General features: G+C 36.9%; 1 non-coding gene across 1 annotated transcript; it reads left to right on the plus strand.

Moving 5' to 3' along the window:
* The first annotated feature begins 8,113 nt into the window (after positions 1-8,113).
* LOC122094543 lies at positions 8,114-8,220 on the plus strand. The gene has a single exon (XR_006144858.1). It is a non-coding gene; the product is annotated as a small nucleolar RNA R71 (small nucleolar RNA).
* The last annotated feature ends 413 nt before the right edge of the window (positions 8,221-8,633 follow it).

An 8,633-nucleotide genomic window follows, 5' to 3' on the forward strand; every position in this document is an offset into this window, starting at 1 on the left:
CTTGGGGATAGATCTATTGAAGAATTATCAAATCTGGATCCCAATATTTTCTTAATGCTGAGTGTCATGTTGTTTGAGATTTTAAAATATAGCCGCAAGCGTACAGATCAGTGTAGCTACAGGTCGAACATAGGGAGAGCAGCCACTTTATTTTGTTTTGCTTCTTTTAATAATACGAAAGTGAACCGATTAATTGTTGTGATATAATTCTAATTACCGTCTTAAACATATGTATTTAAAATAACGTCCTAACTATTCATCATCTAAGAATTTAAATATGCAAACCACGCAATTAAATAAAATAAATAGCTGAAAATAAACAACCCATGCAATTAAAAAGCAATGAAGGAAAAAAAATGCTGAAATAAAAATAAAGCAAAAGAAAGGGGATAAAGCTAGAGAGAGACTCATAAGTAGGTTTCTCTACTTAGCCCGAGGGATGTGTCATAATATGAGGTTCCCTACTTAACCAGAGAGTCACTCTTACAAGGGTTACTCAACTTCGCTTTAGGGAAAGGGAGACAATTAAAATAAAAATAATAAAATGATGGTTCTATGGCTAGGAAGGGCAAAGCCAACACATGCACTAGCCATGAACCTTGGGGGAAAAAGATAACAATAATGTAAGGATTGAAATTAAAATGCTAAACTAAGAAAGAAAGGGTAGTCAGAAGAGGGAATGAGAGGGGGGAGAAAAGACTACTGAAGGAGCCTACTTACTTGAACTTCAACCCTTGAATTGAAAACTTGATCGATTTGAGATACTACGAGTACTAAAAACCAGATCTGGAATAAATCAAATCTAAAATATCTAGTACTAGAGAAAACAAATCTGAAGAAAAACATTGAACTTGAAAGACATGCTTCATAGCTTGTTCTTGTCACCTAGAACTAAGCCTAGAACTAGAATTTGAAAATTACAACTTCAATTTTTTAAGCAATAAAAATAAAAGACTGAATCAAAAATAAAAGTGCTTGCATTAATTGAATAAAAAGAACTTACAAAAGTGTTTAAAGCATAAACCTAGAACTGGAGCTTAAGAAAGAGAAAACTAGAGAAAGTGATAGAGCAACTAAGAAAAAACCCTAGAAGAAGAATGAAGTGCCTCCTCCCCTTGTGTTAATTCCATTATAAAGAGAATGGGGGAGGGAAGCTAACGATTTTAACTTCTAAGAAAAAAGATTTTTTTTATCTTGTTGATGAGGTGGATGAGAGAGAAGAGAGAAAACATGTGGAGAGAGATCTTCCACGATTTTTCTTGCATTTTTTCCTATTTTTTCTCCCTTTTTCTATTTTTCTCTCTCTTCTTGCACAAAAAACCCCTTTTGGCCGATTTTTCTTGCTTGGATTTAGACAATATTCTATTTTCCATCTATGCCCTTGTCTTTTATTTTTTTTTTCTTCTTTCCTATTTTTTCTCTTTATTTTATTTTTCTCTTCTTCAAACTTGCGTACAACCATCTTGGCCGACCAACTTTAAGTGATGAGTAGGGGAGAGAAAATCTTCTAAAAAAAATCTCAACAAAATAGCAGCTAAGAGGTCCGAACTTGAGACCTTCTAATAAGCAAGGGATTTTGCACACCACAACTCACCAACTATGCTAGGTAGTTGTTGTTACCAAAAATGAATCTTCAATCACTTAAGGATGTGGTCCATCGATCCTTATTGGTATTTGGAATATTTCTTATACCCTTGGGACAACTATAGATGGGCTGGTTTTGCATCTCAGTTCAGTTCTGATCTATTATTCTTTTTCTGCCTCGAAAAGAATAATCACTTGTACGGTTGACCAAACGAATGTGTACTTGCAGTTGAACACGTCCATCTTGCTTAGAATTTCATCCTCTTTGCAACATGAAAAGAAATATGACCTCTTTATGTGTAAAATTGGAGATATGGTGCCCGATAATCCTTAAGGCTTTGAAAATATAAAACCTGTAAAAAGAAAGTAAAACCTAAGGTAACTCAATTCTAAATATATAAAATGCATGTTTTATTACGCTATATTTCACACATAAATGTGCTTATCAGAATTTCCCCACACTTAGACTTTGTTAGTCCTCGAGAAAAAAAAAAAAAAAAGAATAAAAACAAAAAAACCTAACTCACTTTCGTAGGAATCACGGTTGCACTTAGCATGTACAACAAGCCTTTAAACCCCTAAGTCACCCCTAGTGGACGAGTTGTGTCTCATGGGTATTTGCAGTGAATATGTACCCAAAATTCAGTATAAACAAATCCCAACCTTGGCTAAAGGTAAGAGCTATACCGATCCGGAGCAAAGATAATTCCTCTTATAAGGGACCCCTACACTTGAACTTTTATTACCCTTTATCAATTCCAGGCACTAGCATATTTCTTAATTTGGAACTCACTTCGTCTCTTCCAAAACATCCTTATCTTAAGGCAAAATCACTTGTAAAGAAATAGGAAACCAATGACTAAGGCGTTGGAGTGTTTTTGACCAAATATGTTACCTAGCATTAATGACATTTGCACATTTTTTTTCTCTTTTTTTTGCTTAATAAACTCTATTCTACTCCACTACTTTTGGCCTGAATGACATGGTGGAGCAAACACCAGACACCCAAGTTACTATGTAGCTTGGCTTTTTGCATAGACCTACAAAGACAGTGATGCTAGAGTTCTTTCAGAAGTTTCCTCCCTAGGAATTTCGATCAAGATGCCACGCTTCTTGAGGCGCAATGCCCTGTCTAGTTCCAAGGGAATCAACTTTTATTCTTCTTTATACTGCATTTCACACTTTATTTAAAATTGTGCATTTGCCAACTCATGCCAAATTAAAAAGAATGTCTCAACTCCAAATCAAAAGTACAAGGAACCCACAGACTTACATTTGGTCCAACACCATAAAACAAGGGTCTCTTATTTTTCAAAAGAAAGTCCCATCTCAAGACACAGGCTTGTTTATTTATTCTCAATAGGGTTTTTATATGTTCAAAATGGGTACCTTAATCAAAACTTTTATTTTCATACATCAAGCAACCGAATGGTATGATCATTAGACAAAAGCCAAAGTAGGACTTCATCTTTAGCAAGCTCAAAAATGAAAAGAAAAACAAACAAAACAAAGTGAAAAAAACACAAACTAGTTTCCCTCCCCCACACTTAAGTCATGCATTGTCTTCAATGCATGGAAAGAATTAAAAGCGAAGACAATGCAAGGGGGTCATACCTAATTAAAAGTTAGTCATCAGTGTAAAGAGGTTCATGGGGATCCATGACCTCTTCACTACCAGTAGTAGGAAACTTGAGAAACGGTTTTAAACGCTGACCATTGACCTTCAAAATTACCCCTATTCCTGGATTTAGAATCTCCCCGGCTCCATGGGGATATATATTATGGACAATAAACGGTCCATCCCATCGGGATCTAAGCTTACCAGGGAAAAAATGCAATCAAGAGTTGTACAATAAGACCTTATCATCAATTGTAAAAAATTTACACAGAATGTGTTTATTATGGAAAGCTTTAGTCTTTTCCTTGTAAATCCTAGAATTTTCATAGGCATCATTCCTAAGCTCCTCCAACTCAGATAGTTGGAGTCTACAATGAATTCCTGCATCAGACAAATCAAAGTTGAGCTTCTTGATGGCCCAAAAGGTCTTATGCTCCAACTCAACTGGTAAGTGACAAGCTTTCCCATACACCAAACGGTAGAGAGATTGACCAAGGTCAGTCTTGAATGTAGTCCGATGGGCCCATAGGGCATCAATGAGCCTAAGGGACCAACCCTTACGGTTGGGGTTAACAGTTTTCTCAAAGATTTGTTTGATCTGCCTATTAAACACCTCCACTTGGCCACTAGTTTGGGGGTGATAAGAGGTAGATAACTTATGGGTGATCCTATACTTTTTCATTAAGGCCTCAAAAGGTCGATTATAAAAATAAGTACCCCTATCACTAATTATTACATGGGGTGCACTAAAGCGGGAAAAATGTTCTCTTTGAGAAACTGAACCACCATTTTGTGGTAATTAGATTTAAAAGGTATGACCTCTATCCATTTAGAAACGTAATTAACAGCCAAAATTTAGTTACAAATTCCCAAAGGAATTAGGGAATGGTCCCATAAAATCGTTGCCCCATACATTAAAGATCTCAACTACCAAAATAGGGTTGAGGGGCATCATGTTCCTCTTATTGATATGGCCAAAAGACTGGCAAGCGGGACAAGCGTTGCAAAAATCAAAAACATCTCTAAAAAGAGTGGGCCAATAATATCCGCATTGGAGAACCTTTGCGGCAGTCTTCTTAGGTCCAAAGTGTCCACCACATGTATAATCATGGCAAAAAGAGAGAACAAAATGTTGCTTATGATCAGGAACACATCGTTGGTTAATCTGATCCAGACATATCTTAAATAAATAAGGATCATCCCAGAAAAAATGCTTAACTTAGGAATGATATATACTTATCTTGGGTGGACTAGTGATCTGAAGTCACACCTGAAACTAAGAAGTTAACAATGTCAGCAAACCATGGTTCACTGGACACTGTAAATAACTATTCATCTGGAAAGTTCTTGTTGACTGGAGAATCAATAGTCAATGAATTGGGAAGCTTGGATAAATGGTTTGCAACTAGGTTTTCAACTCCTTTCTTATCCCTAATTTCTAAATCAAACTCTTGCAAAAGTAAAACCCACCTAATGAGATGGGCTTTGGCATCCTTCTTCGGAACTAAGTATCTAAGAGCAGAATGATCAGTATACACCACCACATGTGAACCAAGTAAGATCGAAACTTTTCTAATGCAAACACAACAGCTAAAAATTCTTTTTCAGTGGTTGTATAATTGAGTTGTGCATCATTTAAGGTCCTACTAGCATAGTAAATGACAGTGGGCACTTATTAATCCTTTGACTCAAAACCACTCCTATGGTAAAATTTGAAGCATCACACATTAGTTCAAAAGGTTCAGTCCAAACAGGTGGTTAAACAATGGGTGCATTGGTTAACTCCTTCTTAACTTGTTTGAAGAATTCTAAGCACTCTTTAGAAAACTAAAAAATTTGATCTTTGGCAAGTAATGAAGTGAGAGGTCGGGCTAACTAACTAAAGTTCTTAATAAACCTTATGTAGAAGCCCGCATGCCCTAGAAAAGATCGGACATCCTTAACAGATTGAGGTGGTGGTAAATTATCAATTAAATCCACTTTGGCTCTATCTACCTTAATTCCCTCCTTGGATATTATATGGCCTAAAACAGTACCAGATTTAACCATAAAATGACATTTCTCCCAATTCTAAAACAAATTCTTAGATATGAACCTTTATAAGACTAGGGAAAGATGATGAAGACATTCAGAATAGGAATTCCCATGAATTGAAAAGTCATCCATAAATACTTTTAAGAATTTTTTGACCATGTCAGAAAAAATGTTCATCATGCATCGTTGGAACGTAGCAGGGGCATTGCCAAGCCAAAGGACATACGCTTGTAAGCAAATGGTCCATTTGGGTATGTAAAAGTGGTCTTATATTGGTCCTCTAAAGCAATTGGGATCTGATTATAGTCAGAATATCCATCAAGAAAACAATAGTATTCATATCTAGCTAACCTCTCTAACATCTAGTTAATGAAAGACAATGGAAAGTGGTTCTTCCAGGTTGCCACATTAAGTTTTCTGTAGTCTATGCACACTCTCCACCCTGATTGGACACGGGTTGAAATTAGTTCATTATTGGCATTGGGAACTACAGTCACCCCAGACTTCTTAAGCACTACGTGAACTGGGCTTACACATTGGCTGTCAGAAATAGGATAAATTATTCCATGATCCAAGCACTTTAGAATCTCTTTCTTAATAGCTTCTATCATCACTGGGTTAGCTCTTCTTTGGGGTTCTGTGGATGGTTTGGAATCCTCCATAAGATGTATATGATGTTGCACAATAGAAGGGCTTATACCCTTGATATCAGCCATGGTCCAACCTAGGGCTTCCTTATTATCTTTTAACACTTTAAGTAACTCCTCTTCCTGGCTAGAAGTCAAATTTGAAAAAATTATTACAGGAAGAGTCTGGTCAGACCCTAGGAAAGCATACATCAAATTAGATGGAAACTCCTTAAGATCTAGCTTAGGGGGCTCAACTGTGAAAGGTTTGGGAATGGAATTGGAAAGTGGATCCTAAGGGCTCCACAGGTATGTGAAGGCTCAAGACTTCAAAAAAGAAATTTTCACTATCATCATCCAACTAATCCATACACTCTTGGAATTCTAAATCAAAATCAATATCAAAGTTGGTAATTAAATCATCAGGAAAATCCAGAAAATTCTCAAGCATATTGATATCTTCTTCCATATGTGGTTGCTTGCCTATCCTGAACATGTTAAACTCAACAGTTTGGTTGCCAAAAGATAACCTTAGGAAACCATTTCGGTAGTTGATTAATGCATTACTGGTAGCCAAGAATGGTCATCCTAGAATTATTGGGATCTCATCCTTGGTTGAGAAGGACTTGGTATCTAACACAATGAAATCAATAGGGAAAATAAAATTTTCCACCTTTAGTAAGACATCCTCAACCATCCCTTTAGGAATCTTAACAGACCTATTTTCCAACTGAAGAGTAGTTCCAGTGGCTTTCAATTCTCCCAATCCTAGTTGCTTGCACACGTGGTAAGGTAAAAGATTCACACTTGCGCCAAGGTCAAGTAAGGCATACTCAATATAGGTGTTGCCTATGACACAAGATATGGTAGGGCTCCCTGGATCCTTATACTTGGCTGCTATAGGCTGAGTAATTATGGAACTAATGTTACCTGCCAAGAACGCTTTTTTGGGCACACTAGTGATATGTTTGTGAGTACACAAATCTTTCAGTATCTTTGCATAGGCGGGGATCTAGGATATGACATCCAAAAGAGGGATGTTCACGTCTACCTTTTTGAAGACTTCTAAAATTTTATCTATGGAAGTAATCTTCTTTTTGTTTACCAAGTGATTAGGAAATAGGACAGAAGGAACATAAGGACTGTTAGGGATTTGCCATTTTTTAGAAGAATCATTACTGGTTTCCTCAACTAAATCATCTTTAATTTCAAAAGAATCTTTAGGTTCATCAAACGAACCTAGAACAAGAGGCACACTTGTGTCCTCAACTGAAGGAAAGTTAATAGGAGTAATAGATGTAGAAGATTTAGGAATGCTCTGTTGGTACTCTGTACCACTCATAAGGGCATAAACAACATTACATTGGTTATAGGGCCCTTGTTGGGTCTGACCTTGTACTATATTCAGTGGTGCATTAGTTGGTGCTTGTGAACTAATAGGCTGATGATGCCTAGGGTTAGGCTTTGGTTGACTGGATAAAATTCCTTTCTCCTTTTCATGCATAATTGAGATAACTTGGGTAAGTTCTCTCGTAAGGTTTTGATGGCTTGTCATGAGGAGGGCCATATTTTTTTTCAAGTCACTTATTCTACTTGCCTCTCCAATGTTGGTAAACCCAGGGGGTTGCTGATAAGATGATAGAAGAGGGGCCCTAGGAAAACTCGCCTGAGGTCCTACATTTGACCTAGGAAAAGTATTTTGGGAAAAAGATTGTTGTGCAAAGGGAGGCCTTTGGGGTCCAAGTTGATCTTGATTATGAAAATTTGAAGGCCCTACTTGGTTGTCCTGATTCCAAGAGAAATTTGGGTGATTTTTCCATCCTAGATTGGAGGTATTACTATATGGATTATTTTGATATAAAACATTAACACTATCATTAGAAGTTCCCCCAGAGGTGTTGGGGCATTCTTCTATGACATGTCCAAGGGACTGGCCCTAAGCACAAATCTTAACCAAATTGATTGATGATGGTTCTGTAGGAACAATAGCCTCAATCCTCTTGATTAGGCTATCCAAATGGGCTTTCTTGGCTACTAATCCATCACAAAATGTCCTTTCCCTCCTATGGTTCTTTCACTCTCTTGGGTTGATTCCCACTTACGGGTTTTGACAGCTAAGTCAAGTAAGAATTCCTATGCCTTTCCTTCACCTGTAAAGGATGTGAATCCCTTAGGGCACATAGACTCTATCATTTGTTTAGTTGAATAATCAATACCTTCATAAATTATTTGACATAAATGCCATAAGTTTAGGCCATGGTGAGGGCGTTCTTGGAGTAAATCCTTGAATCTCTTCATAAGTTTAGAAAAAGACTCACTAGGCTTTTGCCTAAACTGAAGGATATCACTTCTAAGCTTATTGGTCTTGTGAGTTGGGAAAAACTTCTTAAGGAAGACAATTGTGAACTATTCCCATGAGGTTATGGAATTTATGGGTAACCCATACAACCACTTCTTAGCTTAGTCTTTTAATGCAAAAGTGATAAACCTAAGCTTAACAGCATCATCCAAAAGCTGTTGGATCTTAATTAGAACACATACCTCTTCAAATTCCCTCAGAAATAGGTATGCATCATCAGAGGTAAACCAATGGAAGTGGGGCAACATAGTGATGTATTGAGATTTGAGTTCAAAATTATTGCTCTGGGCTTGTGGTAGAACTATGCAGGAAGGTTGGACTATTCTAGCAGGGTAGAACCTATCTTTTAGAGATTTAGGTGAAGGATTTTGATATTGGTCTTCCATAGTGAAAGGTTTTAAAGAGAGCAAAC

This window comes from Macadamia integrifolia, chromosome 11 (genome assembly GCF_013358625.1).
Source record: "Macadamia integrifolia cultivar HAES 741 chromosome 11, SCU_Mint_v3, whole genome shotgun sequence".
Taxonomy (NCBI): Eukaryota; Viridiplantae; Streptophyta; class Magnoliopsida; order Proteales; family Proteaceae; genus Macadamia; species Macadamia integrifolia.